Here is a 14,462-nt window from a genome sequence, read left to right as displayed (position 1 = left end):
GACCGGATGTAGGTTCCGTATATAGTGTGGGCAGAACATCTGGTAGAGACCCAGCGGAGGAGGCCTGTCCTTGTCAGTGTGTGTTGAGAGCCCAAGGTGGACAGAAAGGGGAGCAAGGGTGGACTCCTTCTCTCTCTTTCCTTGAGCTGGGACGTCCATCTTCTCCTGTCCGTGGACAGTGGAGCCTTTCTTCCCCAGGCCTAGGAGTTACAGCAACAACTCCCTAGATTCTACATACTGACTCAGTGCAACAGCCCTCCCCTTTCCTGGTTCTCAGGACTTCCTACAGACTGATCCTCTGGCTTGCAGACTGTGGACTCTGGGGCCCCTCAGCTGTCAGAACCTCGTGATCTAATATTTTTTATTCTTTTTTCATACAATACATCCCAACCGCAGTTTCCCCTCCCTCCACTCCTCCCAACTCTGTCCCCTCTCCCCAGATCCACTCCTTCTCAGTTTCCCTTCTGAAAAGAGCAGGCCTCCCAGGGATATCAGCTGAACATGGCATAACAAGATGAGATAAGACTAGGCACATCCCCTCATATCAAGCCTGGGTGAGGCAACCACTAGGAGGAAAAGGGTCCTAAGAGCAGGCAAAAGAGTCAGAGATACCCCCCTACACACACTCCCACTGTTAGGGTCCCACAAGAATACCAAGCTACACAACCATAACATATGGAGGACCTAGCTCAGACCCATACAGGCTCCTTGATTGCCACTTCAGTCTCTGTGAGCCCCTATGAGCTGAACCCTGGTCAGTTGATTCTGCTGGCCATGTTCTCCTAGTGTCCTCAACTCTTCTGGCTCCTACAATCCTTTCTCCTCACTCTTTTGAGGGATTCCCCAAGCTCCACCTAATGTTTGGCTGTGAGTCTCTGCATCTGCTCTCATCAGTTGCTGGATAAAGCTCTAATAACAATTGGTCTAGGCACTGATCTGTTCTTTTGGCTGGCATAGCCTGCCGTGATCTAATTTTTATAGTGAGTTTTAGTTCTATCCATATCTATAACCACATCCTTGTCTGTAACATACTATCCTGTTTCTCTGAAGAGCCCAGCTCACACAGTGTGTCTGATTGTATGTGGCAGTAGTCAGGGACAGAGGGGAGAGGAGGGCCTATGGATGGCCCTGGGGTTTGAATTTTTCCCTGTAGTTGCTGGGGGTCCATTGAAGGCTTTAAAGGACAGTCAAGCGTGTTTGGGAACATATTTCCCTCTTTCTCTTCCCCTAGGCCCTACCCTAGTGAAGTCATCCTCTGTGAGAGGTCAGGCTGTGGTAACGGCATACTCCACAGACCTGAAGCTGCTGCGGCCCCTGGAGTACCTGCTTACGGTGTCCCTTTGGGGCTGAGAGCACCTTTGGAGACCCAGGATGAAATCATACCCAATTCACCTGCATTCTCTTGCCCCAGGGACAATGTCCTCTGTCTCTCCTCAGACAAAGGGCATGTCCACAGGCTGGGGAAGCAGGCAGTGAGCAAAGAGTGTGTGCTCTACTTCCCAGGTCAGCTCTGGGAGGAAATGGTGAGACATCATTCTGGCATCAGGTCCTTCTGGTTCAAGCTTCTCTACCTAGACACTATCCAACATGATAGCGAAGTTACAAACCCAAAACAGTGGAGTACAGTTGTCTTCTGCATCCATGGGTCCCACATCCACAGATTCAAACATCCGTGGATCCAAAATATATTTTTCAGACTTCCAGAACATTCCAAAGAATGAAACTTCAACTTCCCAAGAACCAACTACTATAATGAATAAAACAATTGCAACGAATCAATATGGAAGCATAGGGTAGGTATCAGAGGTAATCTAAAAATAATTAAAATTGCACAGGCAGATGGATTCAAGCTCTGTGCACACACTGTACTGTTGTATAGCAGGGACTTGGGCATTGTGGATTTGGGTGTCTCTGGGGGTTCTGAAACCAATCCGCTGTGGAAACTGAGGGGTGGCTGTCGATGGAACCAGATAGGGAAGGCAGCTGCTCTCTTCTCCTGATTCTTGCTTATCATGCAGTTTTTATAATTCCCCCTAGAGAGACCTTGAAGGTCCTGTTCCTTTTGGCACTGTTGGCTAGCCCTCCCTCCCTCCCTCCCTCCCTCCCTCCCTCCCTCCTCCCTCCCAGACTCCCTCCTGTCTCCTCTGGACTGTGTGGGAATGGACCTTAAACCACAACAGACTGGGATCAACAGTCCCTGTGGGGGAAACCGTTGGTGCTTAGGACTCGAAGCATGGCACCATAAGGTAATTTGCTGTTGTGTGGAATAGATCCCGCCCAATTCCTGAGAGTTCTCATGGTGACTCGGTGTTTCTTTCTTTTTGGGATAATTCCTGCATGCTGTACCAGCCTGCTGGGCACCCAAACGCCCCAGCCTAGTTTATACTCTAGTGTGGTATCCTGTCCAAGGAAAACAGGGTTGGTGACAGGGGCTAGAAGCTCCCTTCTTTCTTCCTGGCCCCTTACGAGCTTCTGTGATGGTCCTTGAGATGTTCCAGCTCAGCTCTGACGTCTTCCAGCTGGAGCCACACATCCTAGCTCTTCTCTCTTGCCACCCCAGAGCACTCTTAGAACACCACACACTGAGTTCTATAACTGCATTCTTGGGTCCAGGGTGGCTATTCAAGGCTGGTATATTCTGTTAATTTGTTTTGCATATTTTTTTTCAAATACTTTTTTTTTTTTTGAGACAGTACTGGCTGTCTTAGAACACGCTATGTAGACCAGGCTAGCCTTAAATTCATAAAGAATCCAGCAGTTGCTCCATCCATGAGGCTCGATGTCTCGGCTGGTCTTCAGTTTATGATGGAATCCTGAAGAAGTAGGCTCTAATGCCAGTGAAGAAATGGATGTGCTAGCAAGGTGAGGGAAAACAGGCAAAGAGGAAAGGCTTCCTCTTCCGTGTTCCTATATAGGCTGCCAGCAGAAGGTGTGGCCAAGATTAAAGGTGTGTTTTCCTACCTCAAAAGTCTAGGATAGGCCAGGCGGTGGTGGTGCACACCTTTAATCCCAGCACTTGGGAGGCAGAGCCAGGTGGATTTCTGTGAGTTCGAGGCCAGTCTGGGCTACAGAGTGAGTTCCAGGAAAGACGCAAAGCTACATGGAGAAACCCTGTTTTGAAAAAACAATTAAAAAAAAAAGTCCAGGCTAGGAGTGGATTCACCTGTTTCATACCATGCAAAAATAATTTCTTACAGCTGTGCCCTCCATTTCTGGATTGTAGTTGATTCCAGAGGTAGTCAAGTTGACAACCAAGAACAGCCATCACAGCTAGGCTCCAATCTTTGAAGGTTCCATGACCTCCTATGATCTCACCACCAGCTGGTGATTCTGTGGGGGGACATCCAGACATGAACAGCAGGGGCTGAGATCCTTGTCTTGCATTTCTCAGCTGACTCCCCTCTCTTCTATGAGAGCTTGGAAATCAAAGGCAATGGGGTCAGAAGGAAGATTTCTCTGAGGTATGATTTAGACATTCTATGAATCCTACCATCCCTCCCAATACCTCACACCCCTGCTACTTGCCTCCCTGAGCATGCATAAGCATGGTAACAAAGGATAGGTCTCTCTCTGACACCATGACTAACGAACCACCTGGGGTAGCTTCTGTGTGATTTCTGGAGCTAGGAGGTCACTGAAGATTGGCCAGACCAATGTAGTGGTTGATTGACAATTCTGTTTCAGAAGAAAGAGAATCTTCTAAGAATCAAAAAGGGCCTGTGAGATACATCCTGGAGTTGTCTTATACACTGCCCAAAGGGTGGGAGTTCCTAACAGGAGAGGACTTGCATCATGAAGGAGCTGGTAAGGACACCCATCATGCACAGGTCCTGCCAGAGGACTCTGATCAACAAGACTAAATGCTTTCACCCCTCAGCTCCCACAAAGAAACTGCAGGGAAAAAGGGCCAGGAAATGGGGGAGAGGGTGGAAAAAGCTAAAGACCTCCAGGTCAGCTTTAGATACCCAAATGCATCTGGACTGAAAAGGGTGAAATTGGTGACTTCCAGCCCAGATGGATACTTGGGGACACACACTGATTATTGAACTGTAGATACTGAGATCACCTACTATTTGAATGCCAGCAAGACTGTGAGGTGTGCCAGAGCTTTTGTTCAGGGACAAGGTGATCTTGCCAACACATCATCTTGTCAATACTAAGTTCTTACATAGCTGCTCTAGGCTGGAGTTTCCTGTCTCTAACCACCCGGTGAATCCATGCTCCTTCCTCCACTCAGAAGACAGTCAATGGTCTCTTTCATCATCCTCTGCTGGGGATGACTTTCCGTGTGCTGTGAATGTGTGTTGCTCTGACTTGGTTGATAAATAAAGTGCTGATTGGCCAGTAGCCAGCCAGGCAGGAAGTATGGTATAGGTGGGATAAGCAAAGAGGAGAATTCTGGGAACAGGAAGGGTGAGCTAGAAGTTGTCAGCCAGACACAGAGGAAGCAAGATGTGAAGGCAAACTGAGGAAAGGTACCAAGCCATGTGGCTAAACATAAATAAGAATTATGGGTTAATTTAAGTGTAAGAACTAGTCAATAGTTATCCTGAGCTAATGGCCGAGCAGTTTTAATTAATATAAGTCTCTGTGTGTTTACTTGGGTTCAAGTGACTGCAGGACTGGCAGATGAGAGAGATTTGTCCTGACCATGGGCCAGGTGGGACACAGAAAAACTTCAGCTACATCCTCCCCTTTGTTGAGGTATACTTGGCAAATAAATTTGTGTCAGCTTAAAGCACTCAGTGTGGTGAATAGATACCTATATATCATCAAGGGACAATTACAACCATTGATTAGCAAATCCCTCCCTTCAGGTACCATATTCATTTTGTTGATGTGAACTCTTAAGATCAACTCTCACCTTAAACACTGCAGGTATCACTGTCTGTAACCACCTCACTGATCTTTCCATTCTCAGAACTTTCTTTCCATGGGCCCACAATGCCTCACCCTTGCCTCGCAACCCCCTGAGCCACACAGTGTATTTATTCCCTTTTGACCCAGGTGCTACTGCTTACCTTTGGTATGGAAAGAAGAGTACACATCTTATTTCAGGATGATACAATAGTCCCTGACAACACTTTTGTTGCTTTGGGGCAATACTCTCCTTTTAATATTAGACATAGATGTATGTAGTGATATAGACGTGTAAATATAGACATACTACATTATAGCCTAGTGCTTGGTTATTTCAAAATCATAGAGCAGGCTGGAGAGATGGCCCAGAGGTTAAGAGCACTGGCTGTTCCTCCAGAGGTCCTGAGTTCAATTCCCAGCAAAGATGGTGGCTCACAACCATCTGTAGTGAGATCTGGTGCTCTCTTCTGGTGTGCAGGCATACATGCAGGCAAAACACTGTATACATACTAAATAAATAAATCTTAAAAAAATTCTTTAAAAAAACCATAGAGCTTATCAATCAATACTGAAGACTACTCATGAGTTTGGGAAGTTTTGACAATTATGTCAACACACATACTCCCTCCCACAATCAAGATTTGTCCCACTTTCCATCTTCCCTAATGTCCCTCCTTCCCTTTCTGCCCCTTCTGCCCCTCTCAGGCCACTATTCAGCCCTTGCCCAAGTCTGGTGGCCCCTGATGACCTTCTCATCACTCCAGATGGAACTTCATCTCCGAGACCAGTGGTTCTCAACCTTCCTAACACTATGATCCTTTAATACAGTTCCTCATGTTGTGGTGATGCACAACCATAAAATGATTTTTGTTGCTACTTCATAACTGTAATCTTGCTACTGTTATGAATCTGTTCTCCAATGGTGTCAAAGAGGATGTGACCACAGGTTGAGAACCACAGTCCTAGACACTCACAGAAATGGAATTATACTTACAGTTCCATTTTTAAAGGAAAACAACCTGGACACACTGATGCATGGTCTTTCTGACCATAGTCCCATTGGATCATAATCATGTGTCTCTTCTCTCGTCACATCTCTAACACATCTGTCTTTGATTTTCTGTTAATGCTTGCTTTATTTTGCTAGCATATGAAAATGCCATCAGCTTTCTGCATGTTGACATTTCTGGTTTCCTTTGGCTTTTGGATACAAATAGTTTTTTTCATAAGCAAATGCATCTTTAAGATGATCATCATTGCTCTAAAATGGTTCTCTGTACCCCTCCTACAGAGTTCAAAGATCCCTTAGGGACAGACCCTAAACTGCTCAGGAAGATGGATAAAGACTGAGGATAAATATCTTCAGCAATCACTATGAGGGGTTGTATATATTTTTTCCTGCACACTTACTTACAGTCTACTTTCATGGTCTTCGGGTCCTTATTATCTATAAACCTTTAGTCTAGCAGGAGTGTTCAACCTTTTGACATTGCATTGTGATGTTGTCATCTGTGAATGTCTTGGGCCACACTCATAGCTATCTTGGGATGCACGCAGTTCCTGGGCCCTGGGTTGTGCACACCCGGCAGGGAGGGGTTCAAGTCAGCCTCTCACCAGCTGCTCTCCCTGAGCAAGCCAAGGAAGAAATGTATCAAGATTACCCCAGAAATGACTCCAGCTCATGAGTTTCAGAACCTTCCCCTCAAAGAGAAGCACAGAGCACATAGAAATGGATGGCTGAGTGGGGGTGGGGGGCTCATTTCTCACCTCCAACCACATGTAAGTTGCCAGCTCTGGCATTTCTCAGGATGCCATCCTCTGGTGACTCTGCAGTGGGCCAGAGGCAACTCTTCCCTTAGGCAGCAGACACACTAAAGCCACTGCTCTCCTGTGCCCCTCTTTTCTTCTGTTTGGTCCAGCTAACCTCAAGTGATGTGCCACTGCAGTGGCCTTTTGTTCAATGACATTTTGGTAATGAGCACTGTATTGTCTTATCCTGAGTTGCTAACCCTGATGGAATACACACATGGGAATTCAGCAGTTCTTTATTACCCATCACACACACACACACACACACACACACACCCTCTCAGAGTCACACATCCTGTGACCAAGATTCTGAGCACCATGCATATACTTGTCCTAAACTGGGCTGGGCAGATTCTCTTACCTGGAAATTTTGGAATGGGAATAGAGAAGGGCTAGTCTGTGACTCTGTCATCAAGAAACATGGGATGGGTGTTCTGAAAGGCAGAGAGAGAGAGAGAGAGAGAGAGAGAGAGAGAGAGAGAGAGAGAGAGAAGGAGAGCCATAGAGATGGAGGGAAATGGCCTTTTAAATACAGTTACAGAGTTACAGAATAGGAGTAAATGCAGAATGGGGAGGGCTTACACAGCAAGAGACTGAGAAGGAAGGGGAAGGTAGATTTCCAGGTTCTGTTCCGTGACACTCCTCTAAACTTAGTGAATTTCTTGTTTTGGTTTCCGGGGGTTTGGAGAAGCTTCTAGTTCCCCTATAGCAAAATGAATTCTGAATAAGCAGCAGCAGCCCGCCCTCAGGAAATCAAGTGGCACATGGCCTCACAGCTGGCCAGTCAGGGGTGTGGGGACAACAGGCTTCCACCAAGCTGGGAACAAATGGGAGATGGCTACCAGTGACATGCAGCTGGGGGTAGCTGGTGCAATGGGCGTCAGCTGAGTTTTCGAACTTAGGCTATTCTGCTTGTGAGGCAGAGAAGTCAGGTTTTGCTGGAACCTCCCTGGGGCTCCAGCAAGGTGCACAAGAGAGATACCCAGTCTGAGGCTGACAGGCTAACGTGGATGAGGAAATCAGGTCGGTTATGCAAGCCTGCTCCTGATGCCTCTCCTGCTGGAGCTATAGGATGAGGGGACCACTCAGAGTCTCCTCTGGAAGTTAATCACAGGACCGGCTGAGCTGCAGCAGTGACGCCCTGCAGCAACCTACATCGAGAACTAAATTTGGCACACCACTTATGAAACAGCGAGGTTCTGGCAACTGGAACAAGGACATAGGGGCAGGGCCAGGGGAGCTGGGGAACCCTGTGCCTTCCCAGTTGCTCCCCAGATCACCTTTGGTGCTGCATGAGGGTGGGATACCTCCTGCCACCCAGCCAAGAAGCACAGTTCAAGGCTCAGCTTGGGATGCTCCATATCACTAACAAAGATCGGCGTGGAATTTCTCCACTGCTGCCCCGGGGCAAAACACATTAAACAGACATGGACCCAGCCCTCCGGCTTCTGCCAAAACACTTGAGACCCGCAAACACAGCTTAAACAACTGTGGAGGGCTACCATTCCGCTAAAGTGGCCTCCCTAAGTTAAATTGATGGAGTGTCAATTAAGATTTTTCTAGCCATTGTGCTATGAGAAAAAGGTTAGCCCAGAGAACAGGGTTGTTTTTGTTTGTTTGTTTGTTTTGTTTTGTTTTGTTTTTTTGACTCACATCAATGCCTAGAAGGTAGGCTGAGTCCCCCCGCAAAATGCAGGCCCAAGTCCAGAGGTTGCCAGCTCCCCTCAGAAGGCTCTTGTGAACACAGCCCAGTTACTCCCCAATGTCCTCCCAGGATGGCTGGGAGGACTGTGGACAAGGAGATATCCTTGCATTAACCCCGAATCGTGTAACTGGCTAACCAGGGAAACAGTTCCAGGTACAGCAGGATTTCATCACCATGTACTTGGCTCTGTCCAGCGTTGAGCCTGACGTGGTGGGCACTTCCATCGGGAACAAGCTATGCATTGCTGCCTTGAGGTTCCCGAGTCATCCCTGTAGCTATGCCCAGACCCCTCCCCGCTGTTCTGCGGCAGATAGACCCCCGGCGGTGGGCCAGGCTGGAGGAGAAGGGGCCTTTACTTGTGACCACCTCTCCTGGTGGCGTGAATGAGAAATGCCCAACTCCCACAGCCTTGGGTGTTTGAACCCTTGGGCCCCAGTTGGTGGCCCTGTCTCGGGAGGTTTAGAAGTTGTCTTGTTGCAAGAAGCATGCCCCTGGGGGCAGACTTTTTGAGAGTCTCCAGTTTGCCTTCTCGGCTCTAATGCTCGGGGTTCAAGACGTGTGCCCTCAGCTCCTTGCTCCCGCTGCCACGCCTGCTGCTTGCTGCTCTGACTCCCCATCAAGATGGACCTCTCACCCTTCTGGAATTATACATCTGGATGAACTCATTCTTCCGTCAGTTGCTTTGGTTGTGGTATTTTATCACAGCCACAGAAAAGCAGCCAGTACTCCTCTTCAGTGGGAGCTGCTGAAGGACCTGGGCAGGTGTGTCTGTACAGGTGGCCATACTGTCAGGGAGATGTGGACTCCTGGGCAAGGGCAGGGCTGGTTGATTTCTTTTTCCTGAGTTTAAATGGGATCCGAGTGCTAGCGAGTGGATTTCGCTCTGTGGTCCAACACGGAGGACATCAGTGCCACAGCAGCCAAGAATGGACGCTCTCTCTTAGGCAGCAGAGAGGATGAGGTGCCGCTGGAAGAAAAAGTGGCAGCAGCTTAGGGGGCGAAGAAGAGAGAGGAGAGGGGGGCTGATTCTCCCCTCTCTCTCCCTCCCTCCCTCCTCCCTCCCTCCCTCCCTCTCTCCCTCACTCCCTCCTTCCTTGAGATAGGCTCTCATATAGCCCAGGCTGGCTCCAAACAGCCTATGTAGCTAAGGATGATCTTGAACTTCTGATTCTCCTGCATCCTCCTCCCAAGTGCTGGCTGGGATTACAGGCATACCATCAACATGCCCGATGTATGCAGCGCTCAGAGCGTCTCCCAGGACCTTATACCTGTTCAACTCCCTGAGCCACATCCCAGCTCCCACCTGATTTCTGGAATAGATCCCTCTGCTGGTTCTATGAAACGGTCCTGACTCCTTTCCTTTCCTCTTCTTTCTTTTCTCTTTCTTTAGTAACTTTTAACTCTGAAATACAGATTCAGAAGAATTTGCAGAGAAAGTATAGAAGACCCACATCCACTGCACTCATTTCCAATGATCCCAACTGCAGGTTTCCCCAGCAGTGTCAACACCAGGAAACTGACATTGGTCTAAGTTCTTCCCATTTGGCCGTCTGTGATGGCTTTCATAATGATTACCACAATAAAGATGTAAAGCTGCTGGATTCCATAAAGATTTATTTTTCCGAGATGCCATTCCCAATCCCTATAACTGCCAATCTCTCCCCAACTTCTGCAACCTTGTCGTCTCGTGACTGTCTTATAAGTGGGATCATAGAGTTCGTGACCTTTGGAGATGGCTTTTTTCCTCTCACTCAGAATCATTCCCTAAAGATCCATTCAAGTTGTCCCGATAGTCTATTCATTTTTTATTGCTGAGCAGTGTTCCATGGGATGACTACGACACAGTTTGTTTAGTCATTCACCTGGTGGAGGACATCTTATTTCCACTTGAGGCTATTACAAAAAAAAATCAAGCATATTTTCATATTTTTGCAAGATACAAAAATATTCCAAGTCATGCTTGTACAAGACTTTCCATCCTCTAGATATAATGTCTAAGAGTGCAGTTGCTCAGACCTCTGGCTGATACATGTTTAGTTAAGAAACATTCTGAAGCAGTTGTACCATTTACTTCTCCACCAGCAGAGTATGAGAGATCTAGTCTCTCTGCATTCTTACTTGAATTTGGTATTTTTAAAGCTTCTATTTATTTATATATTTACTTATTTTTTATTATTTTGTAGTTGTTTTGGTTTGATTTTTTTTATTGTTGTTTTTTTGAGACAGAGTCTCTTTATTTAGCCCAGGTCAGCCTCAAACTCAAGATCTTCCTGTCTCAGCCTTCTGCATGCTGGAATTGCAGGCACGTACCACAGTGTCCATCAACCTTAGCTGTTTTAATAAGTTTATAATGAAGTGTTGGGGAGACGGCACAGTAGTGAAGAACACTTGTTATTCTTACAGAGGATCCTAGTTCTCACAACTATCTGTAACTCCAGCTCCAGGTGATCCAACAACTTCTTCCAGCCTCCATGGGCACCTGCACTCACTTGTGTGCGTGTACACCTGTGGACACACCACATTCACACACACACACACACACACACAAACACACACACACGAAGATAAAATAAATCTGTTTGGGAAAATCTAGGAGCTGTGGCCTTGGTGGAGGAAGTGTGTCACGGAGGGAGGTTTCAGAACCTCAAATCATTCTCAGTTCACCTTCTGCTTCCTGTTTGTGACTCAAGATGTGAGCTCTCGGCTGCCGCAATTCTCTGCCATGATGGACTCTTATCCCTCTGGAGCCATAAGCCCTAACCAACCCTCTCTTCTGTACGTTGCCTTGGTCATGGTGTCTTAGTTAGCAACAGAAAAGTAACAGGTGGTCTGTATATTTTCACACACACACACACACACACACCACATACACACACCACACACACACACACACACACACACACCACACACATACCACACACACCCACACCACACACACACACACACACACACACACACACACACATCTTCATAGTTTCTGTCCATTTTCTAGTTGGATTGTGTGTTTAACAATAAAATATTTTACTGTTAAGTTTTAACAAAAATGTGTATGTGTGTTTTTCACAGGTTTGAAGTGAGTTTCTATTTCTTGTAAGCCTAACATTCATGGGTCATCTGCCCTGTGTGTAAGGACAGTCCCAAGATCTGACATTCTCTGAGGCCTTTCTTTGTGCAGGTGCTGTTCTCCAAGACACACAGGTCTTAGCTTCCTTGAAAAGAGCAGCTTTTATAAACATAGTCTGCTTTTGTTATAAACGTGAACTGTTCTGACTTAGTTTACGAATCCGACAGTCCGCATGAATCAGTGGCTCCCGCCATCCAGCAAGGCTTAAAGGCGAAGGAGCTGAGTTTATTTGTGTCTCTGCTGGCTGAAAGAGAATTTAAAGTGTCACAGGGCTCATGAGTCAGAGCAGATACTCTTCCAGTGAGACAAGCGTTCACATTTAACAATGACATCATATGTACATGCTGTTATTCACACCGAGAAAGTCACCGACAACATTCAGTTCAACCAAGTCTGCATAATGAAACCCTCAGACCTTAGCCTCGCTGTAAGCAAAGGAGGACAAACACCACCCACTTACAATGTAGAGTTTTAGCTACTGCACTGGTGTGAGCCAAGTGGACACAAGGTTTTCAGATTTATTAAACTCTCATGTCAGGCTAGGATCCTATTTCCTGAGGGTTGATCCTTTTGCCCGAGGTCCAGCTGCTGCAGCTGGAGCACTGGTTGCTAGCTCTCTGGCTCACACGGAGGCTCCAGAGGTTGACTGTCCTATGGGTCTTCAGCAGAACTACCCCCAGATGCATGCAGAGGTGACTGGGCACTCTTCTTCTACAAGGGCGGTGAGTCAGTTCACTGAGAGGCACCTGTCATGGGATTCCTGGGTTAGAAATGCATGACCTGGGTCTCCACGGTGCCATCAGGCAGCAGGTGGAGATCTGAGCGCTGAGTGTCCCGTCACGTACAGTCTGAGCTACGACAGGTGGCAGTGCAGGGACCAGGGTGCAGATCTGCATATCTTGGGCCCCACAGCCTTTGCTGGAGGTCCAGCTGCTGCAGCTGGAGCCCCGGTTGCTGGCTCTCTGGCTCACACAGAAGCTGGCTCGGCAGGTACAGCGACAGCCTCTTGCCGCCTGGCTTTCTCAGCTGAGCAGTGTGAGGAGCAGCAGCCTTCCCCACCTGCCTCCTCCAGCCTCACTCCTACCCTGCTAACCTCCTAGCCCGGACTCCACTGATTCCTTTTGTGGCCTTGCCTTTCTTTGATGCGTGGTATATTTTTCTACAATAATGGAGCCTTTCTCCTTGTTTATCATTCTATATCAGCTCAGCTCGGGGGGTGGGGAGACATCCACTGAGACTCCCGACAGTGGCTCTACCTGGCACACCTTTCTCTTTCTTTCTAACATGATCTTCCTACTCTTTGTGCCTCAAAATTCAGATTGAGGCCTTACGCCCTAACAGGTGCCCTGTTTGAAGTGTCTTTGTTATAAATGGTATGGGTAATCCGCTACAGAGTGACTCTCTCTCTCTCTCTCTCTCTCTCTCTCTCTCTCTCTCTCTCTCTCTCTCTCTCTCTCTGTGTGTGTGTGTGTGTGTGTGTGTGGTCATCATAGCCTGTCACTCAAGCAATAGTTAGATAATTCTAGTAAAAGGAGCAACCCTCTGCCCACCTCCCTCCTTCACCCCTGTTCTTTGCCTTGGGTAGTGATGACCTATCCCCTCCTCTTCCCCTTTCCTCCATTCCACCCTCCCTCACAGGCAGGGCCACTCAGACCACCTTTCCCTCTTTCAGTAGCAGCAGATATCTGATTGGCTGCCATCGTCATGGCAACCCACTCTCTCTGCTCCCCCTCCCTCTCTTGCCAGAGCTAGCCAATCTGCCTGTGGAGGTCCAGACTCCTCAGGCTGGGAAGGGCAGACTGGGGGAGGGAAGACTGTAGGCACATTTTATCTGCTTAAATTTGGACCCCAGTCTGGTATGCTAAGGGACGCCTCTGAGTCTGAGCCGGAAACTTGAGGGTCCATGTGGCAGGTGGCAGCTCTTATTGAATTTCAGTAAGGATGGCATTCTTCCCTGGCTGCACTGCTGAGGATAATGCCTGAAAGAACAACCAAATGTGTTCTGAAGCCCAAAGGCAGGCACGCTCCTGTCTCAGGCACTCCCAAGCAGCATAAGGTCGACCTTTCCTCCTGATGTAAAGTCAGGGGTTTGGAGATGTGTGTCCACAAGGGACACTTGCAGAGCAACACAGGGTGCTGAGTACAGAGAAGCCAACCTGTGTGTCTTGGCTGTGTTGGGGGAGCAGGTGAGGGGTGAATGCCAGAGCCAGAGTCTCTGCTCAGTCTCCAGGACAGTCTATACAGTGAGCACATATGTGTTGTATGCTGCAGCCAACGCTTTATTCACCAACGCTATTGCTGTTAAAACCTCATCTCAAAACTGGGTATGGCAGTGCATTCCTTTAATCCCAACACTCATGAAAAGGAGGGAGGGGCTCTGTGAGTTCAAGGCCAGCCTGGTCTACATAGTGATTTTTCAGGCCAGTCAAGGCTACCTAACAAGACTGTGTCTCAAACAACAACAAGGAAAGAGAAAAAGAAATTCTCCTCCAAGTCTGAGCTGGATTCAAGGTAATTTGTGTGTTCTCAGTCTATGGGGTGGTAGAGGATGAGGACCCCCAATACCATTCAATACTCAACAAACCTTCCTTAAAACGAATGAGCCTCAAAGACGTTTAAACATGTGAACGAAGGAAGTCTGCCCGGGGGGGGGGGGGGGGGCAGATGTAATATGATTCGCTCACACTAGGTGCACAGGACATGCAGCTTTATTGAGCTGTGCAGGAGACAGGTTAGGGAAGGTGGATTTATGGCTGAAGGGATGAAAGGGTCCTGAATATGGGTGGTGGCAGTCTGTATGCAACGTGGTGGCCGTATAATACCACCGAACTGTCTCCTTGTAAGGAGGTAAGAGTAAATTTTACATTTTCCTTATTTTATAACAAAATATTACACCCTTCAAAGAGAAGGGCGCGCAGCAAGGCGAGGTGGTAGCACTCGAGGACAGAGAATGCATAGCAGGGC

This window comes from Peromyscus leucopus, chromosome 9, assembly GCF_004664715.2.
Source record: "Peromyscus leucopus breed LL Stock chromosome 9, UCI_PerLeu_2.1, whole genome shotgun sequence".
In the NCBI taxonomy this organism is placed as follows: Eukaryota; Metazoa; Chordata; class Mammalia; order Rodentia; family Cricetidae; genus Peromyscus; species Peromyscus leucopus.
The sequence above is the reverse complement of the archived record's forward strand: the minus strand, read 5'-3'. Positions refer to the sequence as shown.